The sequence below is a fragment of the Phlebotomus papatasi genome, chromosome 2 (assembly GCF_024763615.1).
Source record: "Phlebotomus papatasi isolate M1 chromosome 2, Ppap_2.1, whole genome shotgun sequence".
Classification (NCBI taxonomy): domain Eukaryota; kingdom Metazoa; phylum Arthropoda; class Insecta; order Diptera; family Psychodidae; genus Phlebotomus; species Phlebotomus papatasi.
Genome location: NC_077223.1, coordinates 66,487,623 through 66,504,004, shown reverse-complemented (window position 1 = coordinate 66,504,004; position 16,382 = coordinate 66,487,623).

Sequence of the window (16,382 nt, the reverse complement as noted above, 5' to 3'; positions counted from 1 at the left end):
GTTTTTTTTTATGAGTTAGCTCTTTGTCATTCTAAATGATGCGCAAATTTTCATGAAATTAGAATGACACGGGATCAACTTGCTTGACTTCAAACAAAACCGCGCAAGCAATCACAAAGAGTAAAATTTTGAAAAACTTTTCTAATAACGAAATTTATTGACTCATATCATCTGAAATTTTAATAAATTCTCTGTCTGAGTGCATTAAAACCTCAAAATCGCCAAAAAGTGAGTTGGCCCCTTGTAATTTCCAAGGAGCGATATATTTTTACACCTAAAAAGTGTTAAAGTTATGAGGAAAAAAAGTTAATCGCACCCTCTTTTTTTTCTCAGTGAAAGAGGAAGAGACCTTGGTCCAGATTCGGGACAAGGTGCTTGAGACACAAGGATCTTCCCTTATCGTATTGGAATCGTAACACCTTTTTAAAGTAACATAGTATCGACATTCTAAGACTGCTACAACCTGGGTGACCTAACCCCGCGATCCGGAGAGAGATAAGCGGTTGAAAATGAGTTAATGAATGAAAGAGCTTGTATTTATTGCATAAGAAATGTGTCATTTGTATTAACGGAAGTTAAAAATGAAAATAATAATAATAATAACAGTGTTGGTAGAACACTCCAAAGAGGTGTCCAAAAGCACCTCCCATGAGCGGATTTCTAGATATTAAATATTATTATATTTTTAATTCAGGTATTGGATGATTGTCAACGTTATGCCCTGTGAAATCAAATGCATTGAAGTTCACTGATGCAATTCCAACACATTTAGTGTTATGATTAAAATTAAATAATTAATTAATTTGTTAGGGGATTCGAACTAAGGTCACTTGCAGTTCGTATTCGATTTGAGTACCGCTTGATCTATTAGGTGGCCTCAATCTTAAGTCTTGCTTAAATCTATATCAACTTCAAGACTCAAACTTAATCGATATAAACGCTAAAAAGGCCTTTTATTATCAAATGTCTAGTTTATTTAAATTTAAAACAACACAATCTTCAGACTAGATGCGTCTTGATATGAATATGTCAAACTTCTTCAAATTTTACGATAGTGAGCTTTTTTATTCCTCTGAATTAAATTCGGAAAATTCTAAGGTGCGTGAAATACATCAGCGTCTTTATATTCTGATTGACTGGAACTTTGAATACTCTAAATGATTTCTAATTCACTTATTTAACAATTGAAATCCTTTTTTCTGACTCTACAAAAAAAACTCAATTTTTATATATTTTTTAAATCTATATTTTACTCAAAATGCAAAATGCCAAAAATCATATAAAATTTATGAATGTAGTGAACAGCATATCAATGAACATTATATTTCTTTGCCTTAAAAAAAAAAATGCAAACTCATGAATTAATACACTAATCTTGATTAAGAATACATCTTCTACAAAAAATAATTGTTGTCATTCCGTCGAACTTAATGCGATGTCACAATTAAAATCCAAAAAAAAATCACAACTTACCATAAATATTTCGCAATATCAACTCATAGAAAGGTAAATACAAGATCATCAACGAACATTTCTGCGCACCTGACTGACAATTTAGCATGTTGATTTTGATGTTGTAGAATAAATGAGGAAATCAAAATAATTGAAATCTCATCAGGCGGACTCACGTGGATTTAATTCTGCCATTGATTGGGAAAAGTCGAGAGCAATTTTCTGAAATACTGTCCAACAACAGATTAACGTGTCTGCATAAGTACTTATCCGCATGAGATGTCTTCGAGAAGGTTTAGCATATTGAAATAAAATAAAAGAAAAATTTATATACGCATTAACGTTGATTTTAAATTAATTATATGAGGAAAAGTGTTTTTTGTGACCTTCTGGGCGGTGCAACTTGATATCATGGCTATGATAGTCGTCACATGCAAAGTGAAAGAAGAACACTTGGAGGAAACTTCTGGGTATCGGAAACTGAACTAATTTATTTGGTTTATTAATATTTCAAGTGTTCTTTGTGCTGGAAGTTAAGTAGAACTCTCAAAGTAGATTATATTCTTGAAAGATAGTGTCAAAAAGACCAATAGATATTTTTATAAATATTCTATTTAAGTATCATAAAATTACTCAGGTTTAAGAGCTTAGGAAATTGAAGCTCATAAAGTAGATAAATGTGTTGATTTTCCCGGGGAAAAATTAAATATCAGGTACACGATAAGACTGTGTTTGCGGTAGAGACAAGAATATGAATTTCAATTTCTACAATCGATATCGGTGAAAGTAAAGCATTTCTAGGCTGCCCAAAAAAAAGTTGCTTACGTGCTTGAGAACACATGATCTCTTTTCAAAGACAGTTTTGTGATTGGACTTCGAGGCATCCAAACTTGTTTCTTTATCTTGAAACAAGATTCACTCTATTCTATTCCTATAATTAAGTAGCTGAAAAAAAAATTGTTACCAATTTCAGGAGAATTTTTACTGGATTTTCAAGTCTTCCTCATATTCTTTAGAGACATTCTGTTCATTCACATTTATACAATTGCGTCTAAATATTCTGAACATGCAGCAATTTATGAGGAAAAATTGAGGAAATACAATGTTTTATTGGAATTGACACGAAATATGCCTTGAAGATCGTATCATTGTTTAAATTTGTAATAAAAGTGCAATCTTTTAAAATTTAGTGGTAGAAATTTAATGAAATTCTTTACTCATTTTTCATTACTGATATATTTATAACAATAAATTTCTTCTGGTTCCTAATTCCGATCATACGAAAAGGCCCCTAAGTAATTTATAATTACCGCTAATACATTTTCTTTCAACGTCAAATGTTAATAAGCTTAGATAGGTTATTTCTTAACTAAATCGATTAAATGTAGGGCAGACCGGGGAGATTTGGGACAGGGGTAGTATGGGATGAGGCGATTTTTTCACTAATTTATTGAAATAAACGGGATTTAACCACTACTCAATCGTAGTCAACAATAAGATGTATCTTGACTAAAAGAATGGATATTCTCAGTTCTATTACTTAAATTCTATGAACATTTTTTTTTAAATTGATAAAAATCGTATATTTTGATGTCTCAGTTTTCCTCTTTGTATTTTATATAAGCAATATATAATCAAAACTTTTCTATCTCATTAGTTAGCAGTGTAATCTAGAAACATATTTTTATAAAAGTTTCCGAGATCATACACTCTTGTTCTTTACTTAAACGTTTTAAATAACAGAACTACACGCGGGGATGTTTGGGACACCTGAAAGGGGATGAATGGGACGTTTATTAGTAATTCCCAAATTCTACTGGAAATTTCCCTCTTGTGCAAACTTTAACAGTTCAACAGTTGCCTATAGAGACAATTAAACCATCAATGTCTTGGTAATCAATAAGTTCTTCTCCTAAAGTTGACCTTTATTCAATCCCGTTAAAATCTATTTGCTCGAAAATTTCTCGAGCAGTATCCTCTACAATTCTCACAAGTTCTTCAGAAAAGGCAAGGCGAGAGCTCATTTAGATAAAAAAGGGAAAACAGATATGCTGTTGAAATAAGAAGAAAATATATTAAATAAGTGATTGACAAAAAATGACTCTATTGTACAAATAAGATTGATTTTAATTTCTAAGTATGAAATAAAAGATCAAATATTTTTATTTCTATTGAAAATATTTTTAATCTAGTATTTAAAATTAATTAACATGCTCCAATACTGTAAATTATGTGAGAAAAAATGCGTCCCAAACATCCCCTTTTGCGTCCCATATTGCTCCAAATCGGGGAGGTTTGGGACAAAGCGTCAAGTTAAATATTTTATCTTCTCCAAGAAAATTAAGTTGTTTTCCAAATTCTATCGAGTACTTTTTATAAAGTCAATACCCATAAGTATCCTATAGACCGCACGAAATTGTAATACATTATCGTGATTTTTTAGAATTCTGTCTCAAAGTCAAAAAATGAAAGTGTCCCAAACCTCATCGATCTCCCCTAGATTTTATTTTTGAACATCTTAAAACCCAGAGTAAGATAGAACAAATTCGAATTGTAAAGGAGTAAAAATTGCATCTAAAATATTATTTTTACTTATACACAATTTTTTAACAAATAGAAAAAGAAAATTTGGAACAAATTTCCTCATAATTTTGTACATCTTAGGATACACTAATTACCCAAGCAGCATTTTTTTCTTAAAATAGTCTTGTAGAATTCCCTAAGTAAGGCACTATGGAACCAAAAATCCATTTATTTACTTATAACGCTCTTGCTTCCATCACTGAGATTACTATAAGTAAAGTGGCGCACTCTTAAGGATCTTAAGAGCTGCTATAGGAATTTCAACAGAAAATTTTCACTTTAAGTCTTTTAAAAGTGCACTAAAAGACTTGTCTAATACTTGGTTCTATAAGGCAGCTATTTTGCTTCTTGGGTAGGTAATTTAGAATCTGACCCTTGATCTGATCAGAATTAAAATTTTGAGATTTCTTCACAGTTTCAGGTGGGAAAATTGAAAAACATCACGAGGAAATACAAGACTTGTAATTTTTTCCTTGTAATTCCCTTGTATTTCCTTTTAGCAATTTGGCCTGGTTTGTTCCGTAAAGCGCGTAAAGCAATGTATAGCGAATGATTTTACATTTCAACTTAATTTTCAATAAATTTCTTATCCTGCTTTATTGAGCCAAAGCTCTTTAAAAATCCAATAATTGCAAGATTTTGAAAAAGCCGTGTTTGAATAACACATCGGCCGTCGTCTTAGCGTTGGTGTCCTATCTTAGAAGTAAAACTATTGAAAAGTTATTCGCCTGCAGCACAATTATCGTTAGAAACTTTTGCATAACCCATTGTTTTCCTAATATAGTGAGGTTTTTCCAGACAATTACTATAAAAACTAATTTGGGAACCGAAATGTGACGATTCAATTCTATGCAATTTTCCAAGGATTAATTTAGGTTTTGGGCAGAATCACATTGACAATAAAATGCTCGCCGTAGCCTCTTCGTTAATTTACGCCTTTTCATTATAATTCTTACGCAAATTTTCGATTACCGTATACCTTATCTAATATTCGGTGGCACTAGGTGAAAATAATATAAGAAAATTGAAGAAATAAAACGAAAATTCGATAAATAATGAGCAAAAAAAAACTGTACAAGAAGTTAATCGTACAGTTTTTTTGCTCACCGTTTATCGCATTTTCGTTTTATTTCTTCAATTTTCTTATATTATTTTCACCTAGTGCCACCGAGCATGAGATAAGGTAATACGGTAATCGAGATTTTGAATAAGAACTGCAATGAAAATGCGTAATTTAACGATATACTGTGAGCATTTTACTGTCAATGTGATTCTGCCCTTATCTCTATAGTTGGATAGGCTCTACCTCTATAAGATTCTATGGTTCTCCGTTTAATTTCAGTCTCATTTGCTGATGTGACTTAAATGGAGAAAGATTTTTGGCAATTAGAAAAATGTAATAAAAGACAGATAATCAATTACAAAGAATCATGAAAAAAGGGTTAAAAAAAAAGGAAAATATTCAGTATTATACTCATAAAACATTTTAAATAGAGAACACAAAAAATGTCAAACTTTTAGTACAATTGTAAAATTTGTTATACCCCTATTAGATTATAAAATCGGGTAGTAAAATTGACCATCCATCCAATTAGATTATAATATCAATACGCCTACAATGGATTATTAAATTTCTAATCTGATCATAAAATGATATTTTTATTACCTGGCTAACAGAATTTTTTTTTTATGAAGGATGGTAATTTTTACAATCCTAACTCAGACAAAGTTGTAAAGAAAAATGACCCCTTTGTGGTGAAGTAAATCAATAAATTATGTACCTAGTATCATCATTGGTATTATTAAAAATACTAATCGACAAAAGTATCTTTAGGGGAAAGCGCATTGCATTCAGATAATTCAAGCTTCGTACAACTCATTTTTTTATGTTCTTAACGGATTTGACCCAAGGCTCAGAACAGAAATCGTATGAGCATTATCAAAATCGACAAAAAAACCAGCAGTCAGTGCTCGAAATACGTAACAGGTTTCATCTAATAAAGAGTGCACACCGAATTTTCAGATTCAAATTCAAATTAACGTTTTGTGTAACGGATACCAATAAATTATCATTCATTCAGTGAAATGAGTGAAATATATTCAGTGAATCTTCACGATGGGTCTCTAAATTTCTCCCTAATCTACAATTTGTGAAATATTCGCCTCAACATCGTACACAATGAAGAGTATTCCAAGAAAGCTGTTTGCCAATGAATTCCATTTTGATGCCAGTTACACATTCATTCGTCTATTTTGCAATGCATTTCGTGTATGAATCCAAAAACTGATTTTCCTCAATCTTTCTCGACCCTGACTGCAACATAAAGAAAGAAAGATTGTGCTGGATAGTTTTTCCAGTGCAAGAGAGAAGGCGATTGGCAAATTTTCCTGGGTTGGGTGATGAATGACAGGTGGACAAATACTTTGCTGCGCAGTTCGTGGCGATCACAGCATTTGCATGCGATGATAATGATGATGAAGTGACCTTCCCTCGCGCTGTACACATATGTAGGCACCAAAGTGAAGAGTCCCATTTGAAGAGTGAAAGAGAGCCGAAATTAATGTTGTATGACGTGCATGCTATTTGGCACAAAACTATACTTTCAATTGAGGTCAAAATAATTTCTTCATACACGTGGTGATTGAGAAAAGACTCTCTTGTTTCCCATTGTCGATGCAATTCCTTTGGCTTTTGGAAGAAATGCACTCCATTTCAACATGAGAATGCAACTAAGTAACTAAATATTACAATCGCTATTTTTTGCTGTTTTATGCGCAGAAATAAAATATCTTCATACGAGAGATTAATAAGCTAAGATGTGATCTATGGAGCCACAAGAAAAAGCCAATTTTGGCATCTCTGTTGCCGGAAATTATTGTCAATCTCCCAAAGCAATGAATTACCCCAGCAAATTTAACTATTTTTATTTCATAATTTAGCCTTCAAATTTTGAGTTTCCTCTCTATCTACCTTGAATTTTAAAAATAAAAATTCTGCCACCAACGATGCATCCAATTCTGTCCAATCCCTTTCACTTTCAGACAGTTGCATTCTCCCTGGGAAAATTCAAATCAAAAAAATCAAGATCAACTGTGTTTTGGGACATTCGCGCACAATCTTCAGGTTCAGAGGTCAAAGATCTCACAGATGTGTTTTTTTTTTGTTTTCATTGACCAAGATATCTGTGAGGAATTCCCCTCTAAATTGAATTTAAACTGCGCCACAAAGACGAATCATTGGTGAATCAATGCCAAATCTCTTTGATAATTTTAGGGTACTTCCTCGAGGCATTTCATGCGAGATTTTTGCTATCTTGTTGAAATGACGACGATCATTAAGAACAATCTCGAAATTACGCAAAAAAATGTTTTCTAATTTTGCAATTTGTCTTATAATGGATAAATAATCGTAAACAATTACTGATTTTCCGAGGTAGAGATTATACTTCCCTTTCCGCAAAATTTAAACAGTTTTTTTTATCGAAAATCGGAATTACCAACCTCATAGGGGAGACCAGTAGGGGAATTCTGTAACAGTATGACAATGTCATATGACAAATTTAATTTTTTATCTAGTAAATTCAGAAGAGCTAATCGAAAGTCCGATTTATATCGGTAACAAAGAGCTTCATGGAACTCCCTTCTATGGCCATTCGATGCTCATTGAGCTTTAATGTTGTCCTGTTCCTGAATTAACTACGAAAATTTGTCATATGATAATGTTATATCGTTACAGAATTTCCCTACAGAGCAGATTATCCAGTAAATGAAATTTTTCATTGCGTATAATTTGTATTAAAAGATTTGCATCGTGCTGACAAATACTTCAATAAATAGGAAGGGAAGTTTAATTTTGGAATAAATAGTGCTTTCTAATATTCCTTCTAAGACAAGCTATAACAATCCCATTGTTTAATACCATGCGTGGCTAATTCTGCTCCTGTCACCCCTAATATTGAAAAATTACTAGGCCAATAGATTATTAAATTACCATAGAAAAGGAATGATCTTATAATGCCTTTGTATACACTGAGAGAAATCCGAAAAAGTTAAAATAACATTCCGGAAATGTTAATTTTACCCTGCAGTATTGATCCAAAATCGGTGTAAATATTATACTTTTTAGGTGTATTGGGGTTTAAAGTTACCCTTTTTCATGTTAATTTTCTCCTTAAAAAGTGTAAAAAGAACATTAAAAAATGTTGATATATTTTTACACTTAAAAAGTGTTAAAGTTATGAGGAAAAAAAGTTAATCGCACCCTCTTTTTTTCAGTATGAATATATTATTAAAAAATTGATGTATTTTACTTCGTTTTTTATCGTAACAGCAATTATCGTCACTTAATTATTAAGGAGAAGTAGGACACCTTTGAATTGGGGCAGCTTTGAATTCGGGCTCTTTTCTTCTTTTTTAAATGACACTGCTCCTTATTCAGGTATTATTGACCTCAAAAAAAAAACAATTGTCGAGTTAAATTACACCATGATTTACACCATCATTTGTAAATAACATCCTGAGATACTTGAACTTCTTCACCTGATTCAATGATAACGCTGTGTAACAACATTATCCATTTTGTTAGTGTCTTTGAGTGTTTAAACTTGTTGGAAGGTTCTTTAAGGATATCAAATTTCAGGTCCATTCATCACGATCATGTCTAGATTTTTTTTTTGTAAGTGTAGAAGTGTAGAAGTCAATTCCTAAACCAAGATTACAACGGTCGTAATTTAAAAGTCGTGAGTCACTTCCCCTCTCTAGAATGGTACCGCAACAGGATGTTCATGGAGTGAGAGAAAAGTCAGTATTTCTGTGTTATCACAATTGCATATTAAAATTTTAATGTGATTCACATTAATTGTCGCTAGTGAGAGTCCAAATGTGTAATTTGTGTCTTTGAATCACTTAATATTTGGGGTTTTTCTATTTATTGATAAAGAAGTGGACTTGGCTTGCAAAAATAAGTTCAAATTTACCTAGAGCATAAATGTTTTTCACATTAAAAAATTAAAGAGAAAATCGCATTAATTTTTCGCATTAGTGCTATAAATCAATTTATATCAAACTTTGCGGGTCAAGTCTACCTTTTTATCAACAAATAGATCAAATTTTGAATATAAAATGATTCAAACACACAAATTACACATTTGGACTCTCACCAGCGACAATTAATGTGAATCATATTAAAATTTTAATGTGCAAGTGTGATAACGCCGTTAGGAAAGCCACAAGGAGAGAAGCATCGGGCTCCGTTTTCTGGAACTTGAATGAATTAACATGAATTTAAATTTCTTTGTTTTTTTTTTAAATTCAAAAATTTTGTGCCCATGCTTTGCACGGTCCCAAGCTTTATAATGACCAAATTTTTCCCCTGTTTCTGAATAAATATGATTCCGCAATATATTTTAAAAACAGGACACTTTACCCTAGTTTCTAAAATATGGATGCGACGAGTCATATTCGAAACAAAGTTATAAAATCTAGAAGATTGTAAAAATAATACGTGCACTTCAATCTAATAGAATATAATAAAAATTATTGGATAATTAATCTTAGTTACAGCATTGTAGTAAAATCCTGTAGTATGTAGATATACTCATCAGACAGCAAAATTTAATAAAATTTAGTACAATTCAGTAAAACAAGTTTCAGCAGATTGGTAAATATTTTGGAAGTACGTTAAAAAGGAAAATTAGTAACCAGTGAAATTGAAATCGATCACTCCGAATATAAGTCGAACAACTCAATTTTTTACAAAAATCATTTTATTCGCTTTTTTAGAAACTTCTTTATACCCTCTACCTTCTCTGTGAATATTATACTTGAAAGTTAATTATTTTCAAAGTTATAGAGATTTTAAATCTCAAAAATCGAATACTCTGCATGTAAAATCTCAGCTTCAAATCGCTCTCCTGTAAAATTTGTCTACTACAAGTTATTCGATACTTATTCTGAGCGATCGAAATATTCATATTTCCCTTATCAAACGCATTTGTTTTCCTTACCAAAATTGAATTTTACTACTGACCAAACTCAATAATTTATGGCTCCGGCACACCTTTTAGATCATGAATATTTCATGAAGTCGAAATTCGAAACCCTTTCTTTCTCACATGTTTTGCATATGACTATCTCATTCTTTCGCATACCAAATACGATTGAGCTAAATTGAATTTGGAGTGATGTTTAAGAGAAGAAGAAGAGTGCGAGAGAATGAAATAGACATATTCAAAACATGTGAGAAAGAAATGGATCCGAAATTCGACTTCATGAAATTTTCTTAATCTAAAAGGTGTGCCCAAGCTATTACTTTAAAATTTGAATTTTTTAATTATACCAAGTTTATTATTTTTATCTACCAAAAATGTTTTCTTAATTAGTGAAGTTTATTTATTAAAAAATGTACAGTAGACTCTCACTCAATCGGCTCTTTTTCAATCGGGCGACAAATTTTGTTGACAATTTTCACGTTTAATTATGAAGCTAATTCGATCAAATTCGCTGTAGTTCTTCCTATTTTATCGTGATTCTTTATAATTGAGCGCCTTTTGTGGAATTTATAAAGGCTTTGACGCCCAAATCTATCGATAAACCGGATGACATTTTGCCCCAAATGCCCAATTGAGAGAGAATCTACTGTAATAAAACACAGTGAAATCTAGCAAAATCTAGTAAGATATAAAATCCAATAAAATTTAGTATAAATAAAGACAAGTAGGGGAAAGTGACCATGCTTGATACGATCCAAGCTTGATAATAACTATTTTTTTCCTATGTTAATCAATAGTTATGACTCATCGCAATATATTTCAATAGTTGGTGTTAAGCCTCACATTTCCTAAAAAAAATTAGGATCCTAGCTCTTTTTTCCTAGTTTCAGGAAGCAAAAATCAAAAATAGGCCCAAAACTGTAATTTCGATACATGATATTTCATAAGTATTTCTTAATTAATGTCGCTGTTCAGGAAAACTACTATCATAGGCACATAGAGGGTTCATCAGTATTAATATTTATGTAAAAATATTTTTAATTGGTGGACACTGTTTTTGTGGGTGGTAACAAATTCATAAATTCTACTTGTGTCCATCCTATATTCTAAGAAGGGTCCATGAATGATAATTTTAATGTGGCAACTATATCATCAGATGTGATTATTTCATAATTACACATATTGCAATCCGCCAATTTTATCGACAATTGATATAATCTTCAACCCTGTTGCCTGAATTTTAAGGTTGCAGAATGACATTTTCATGGACTCAAAGTGAAAAAATGGTTTTCGCTAGTGCCCTAATCTCATAAAAACATGGCTTAGAAAAATTACATAAAAGTGATTTTAAAACTAATAACCAGTCGTACAAACGATTTAAGCAGATAGATTAGAGTTCCGTCTAAATATTAATGTGCAATTTTTTGTATTCGGTGAAATTTTTGCAGTGAAAATGGGCCTCCGAATTGTCGAATCAATTATTATACAGGAAGGCCCCGGAGCCAACTTGTATAAAAATCGCCACTGAATTTCCATTTTCTTCTTGAGGAAAATCTAAGGATTTCCAGGAACTATTTGAGGTTGGATTATGAACCTAATAAGTGAGACATTTTTTTGTCATAGTGCAAGAATCGCTTCGGTTTGTGTGTTAATCAGAAAATAATCACAAACCTTGGACATCATTTTACAGTATCAAGCATGGTCACTTTCCCCTAATATTGTTCCTATTTTTACTAACTCTAATCCCAGTCTAATTCACACTGTATGTAACATTTTATTCTGATTTGCCATTTTTATGACAAACGACTTTAAAAATCAATTTGCAATTTAGTGGTGAAATTGCACCATCCTCCCCTATCTAATAAAATAGAGTGCAACCAAGAATATTAAGTAGATTAGTAAATTTTTAACAATGCATGAAAATATGGAACAATATATAATAAATTATTATGTTTTTAAGTCTTTGATTTAGAGTCTGTCTTCATCTTTACCTAATAAGTATAAGCGAATGCCTTTCATTTATTTATTTTTATTAGATCATGCAGCTCATATTATTACCGTTCTGCTCGATTTGTGTGTTTTGTTAGCATTTTTTCCAGTTCAATTTGCAGTAAATTTCTCAGAAAATAGCATCAAAAAAAAACCTTCATGAAGTCAGCAAGTGGTTTAACTTATAATCGAACTAATAAGCTTTAAATTTCTTGAAATTCGTTAAAAACTAATTAGTAAATCTTCTTTATTATTAATTTTTAACTTTTTCCATTAGTCCTATTATTTTAAAAGTTTTGGAATTTTATTGTTCATTGATAAATAAAAAATAGCTTATGTAAATAATATCAATTAATAAGGGATTAAATAAAAAATCTGGAGGCAAATTCTGTACATGTAAGGAAATGATCAGTACCTTTCGAAGTCAGTAAAGTTGTATGAATCTTTTATTTTAGTTACTCGTATTTTTGGGATAGAAGACTTTGATTTCGTAAGAGAAGTCAACACTTAGGGGAGACCGGGGAGGTTTGGGACACTTTTTCATGTTCTGACTTTGAGACACTATTCCAAAAAACCACCATAGTGTATTACAATTTTATGCGGTCTATGGGATACTTATGGGTATTGACTTTATAAAAAGTACTCGATGGAACTTGGAAAACAATTGAGTTTTCTTGGAGAAGATAAAACATTTAACTTGACGCTTTGTCCCAAACCTCCCCGATGTGGGGCAGTATGGGACGCAAAAGGGGATGTTTGGGACGCGTTTTTTCTCGCATAAATTGTATTACTGGAACACGTTAATTAATTTTAAATACTAGCTTAAAAATATTTCTGATAGAAACAAAAATGTTTCATCTTTTATTTACACTTAGAAATTAATACCAATTTTATTTGTACAGTAGAGTCATTTATTGTCAATAAATTATTTAAAGTATTTTCTTCTTATTTTCCATCTACCTTTCTTTTCTTTTTTTATTCTAAATATTGCAATCATGATTATCAAATTCCTTAAGCGAGTAGATTTTCTTGCAACTCTTAGTTTTGAACTCATTGATGGATTCCTGTTTGATTTTACGACAACTGCATTGTACCTGTTTTTTAGTTATTTCTCTAAATTAGCTCTCGCCTTGCCTTTTCTGGAGAACTTGTAAAAATTGTAGAGGATATTGTTCGAGAAATTCTCGAGAAAATAGTTTTTAACGAGATTGGGCAAAGATCGAATATCCTCTGAGAAGGAATTATTGATTCCCAAGACAATGATGGTTTAATTGTCCCTGTAGTTAGAGAAATCTGCTCCACTGATAAACGTTGCACAAGAGGGAGATTTTCAGTAGAAACTGGGCATTATTCTTCATTTTGACAATAAACAATTGCATACCACCTACAATCTTGTCGAAAATCAACGTCCCATTCATCCCCTTTCAGGTGTCCCAAACATCCCCACGTGTAGTTTTGGTATTTAAAACCTTTATGTAAAAAACAAGATCGTATAATCTCTGAAACTTTTATAAAAGTATGTTCCCAGATTACACTGCTACCTAATGAAATAAAAATGTTTTGATTATATATCGCTGATATAAAATACAAAGAGCAAAACTGAGAAATCAAAAAATACAATTTTTATCAATTTTTAAGAAAATGTTCATGGAATTAAAACAATAAAACTGAGGATATCCATTCTTTTAGTCAAGATACATCTTAATATTGCCTACGATACAGTAATGGTTAACTCCCATTTATTTCAAAAATTAATTGAAAAAATCGCCTTGTCCCACACTACCCCTGTCCCAAACCTCCCCGGTCTCCCCTAATTCGAAAATTTATGTTATCTCTACCAAACCCGATAAAGGCTCTTTCAATTATTTCAATTTTAAAGACTCAAAGCTCGCAAATCTTATAAGCAGAATTAACTTCTAATACAAAACTCTGGTACCTCGAGAATACAGGCCTAAGAGGTAGATTCTGTATACTAGTGAGAATTGTCATATGAGAATTCATGAGAGTAGCATCTAAAGCTTTTAAGCAAACGATTTATCTGAAGAACTGACGTTAATTGAATGATGTACCTTCTTTTATGTAATTTAGCATTTTTCAAAGTTGTTAAAATTCAGCTCCTGACAATTGTCACTGTATCTGTATGCAGGACTATTCTCACTTGTATATTGTATCCGCTCCCATGAGTTTCGAAAAACAACGACTAGGGATTTTTCAGTTTTAGAATTGAAATGGATCATCTAATAAAGAGTCTAACTGTTAAATCTTTCCCTTCATTTGGGTGTGAGGACTTTATTTAGTTCCCGTGACTTACGACGTTATCACACTTGCACATTAAAATTTTAATGTGATTCACATTAATTGTCGCTTGTGAGCGTCCAAATATGTTATTTGTGTCTTTGAGTCACTTAATATTTGGGGTTTTTCTATTTATTGATAAAGAAGTGGACTTGGCCCGCAAAAATAAGTTTAAATTTACCTAAAGCACAAATATTTTTCATATTAAAAAATTAAAGAGAAAATCGCATTAATTTTTCACATTAATGCTATAAATCAATTTATATCAAATTTTGCGGGCCAAGTCTACCTTTTTATCAACAAATAGATCAAATTTTGAATATAAAATGATACAAACACACAAATTACACATTTGGACTCTCACCAGTGACAATTAATGTGAATCATATTAAAATTTTAATGTGCAAGTGTGATAACACAGTTACAATGATAAGATTATAGCCAATGTTTAAATGAATTGCACTACCGAAAGTAATGACTTTTCTCTCCAAAATTTTCTCGTGGTAATTCTCACAACTCACAACGCACTATGCAGAATTCGACTCCTGATATAGTTAATCTTTAGCTTGATAAATAACTTTGAAAAAATTTCCACTTCCAAAAGCATATTTAGCAGCTAGAAGTCCCTCAGAAATCTCGATCACTTCCCAAGAAGATCGACTTTTCCCCACGAGCCACGCGCCTACCTTGAATTAATTCCAACATCGCATTAATATATTCCACAAATTCTCGTGCCATGGTGATCAGAGCTCTTAGTATTCTCTCCACTGAAGCGTCTCTCGGTGGAAAATTGGCTCAAGATTTCCCAAGAAGTTCCATTTTCGCTCCATTGCAATTTTTCTTTCTAAACAAGTGAAAATAACTGTTATTAAGTAATCAGACGATTAGTGCAACAATAGCGGGGAGTATTTTCTCCAAAGCTTTTCAGATGGAGAGATTGAAAGAGAACCGTTTGAGAGGAAAATTGCACAACAAAGTGATCAGTTTGTTGGGAAGCTAATCGATGATCGTTTTATTATTTTATGAGTTTGCTAAGGTTGATTAAGATGGAATTTTCTCAACACTTTAGCGTACTACGGCTTATCTTGAGAGGATTTTTTGGTTAAAAAATTCTTTTTTTATCTGACGGATATTATGGGAAGAGTGACTTTGGAAAGTATGCCGATCTTCTGGGTATTTCCAAAAATCTCAAAAATATAAGATGATCATGCGGTAGAAAAAAATCAAGGTTGAAGATATTCAATGAGCTCAGCACCATTTTAAAGTGGATGGATTAGGAAATAGTTTCCCACTCTGCTAAGATGCAATTTATAACAAACTTAATGCACAATAAATCACTGATGTAATAGAATAAATTTGTGTATAGAATCATCCTCTTCCGTTGCTGTTTAGACGTGGTGTGCAATAAGACAAGAATAGTTGTAATTCCTTCAATTTACTGGAAAGTTTCTTGAAATTCTGATATTTTCAGGAAGAATTTAATTTGATTTGTTAGCTTCACCGTGAAGTTATATTAGACCACACCCCCTTAAATGCGAACCTGTTTGATCTGCAAGATAACCAAAATTTGCTCTGTCTTTGAATAACTTTAAGCCACACCCCTTAAATATCTTTAATCTGTAATCCTTTTGAGAAACAAGACAAGAAGAGTTAAAACTCCTGAAGTTCACTGTAATTATTCAAAAAAAAAAAACGATTTTTTTATATTCTTCAAAAAATCTATGACTTTCTAAGTAAGCTCAATCCTTGAATAACTTCAGACCAGACCCCTTAAACCTCGTTAATCAACAATCTTTTTGAGCAACAATGCAAAAGCAATTGTAAATCCTCTACTTCACTGCAATCTTTCTTAAAATTTTGATTACCTCCGAGAAGGTAGTCAATGATCTTTCAAACAATCTCTTTAAACAACCTTAAGACACACCCCTTTTAGTCTTCTTAATCAACAATACAATGATAGTTCGACCTCCTTCACTTCACTATATTTTACCTTGAATTTTGATTTCCTGCAAGGAGATAGTCCATACTTTTCAAGCAAACTCCATCCGTTAATCATATTAGGCCACGCCCCTT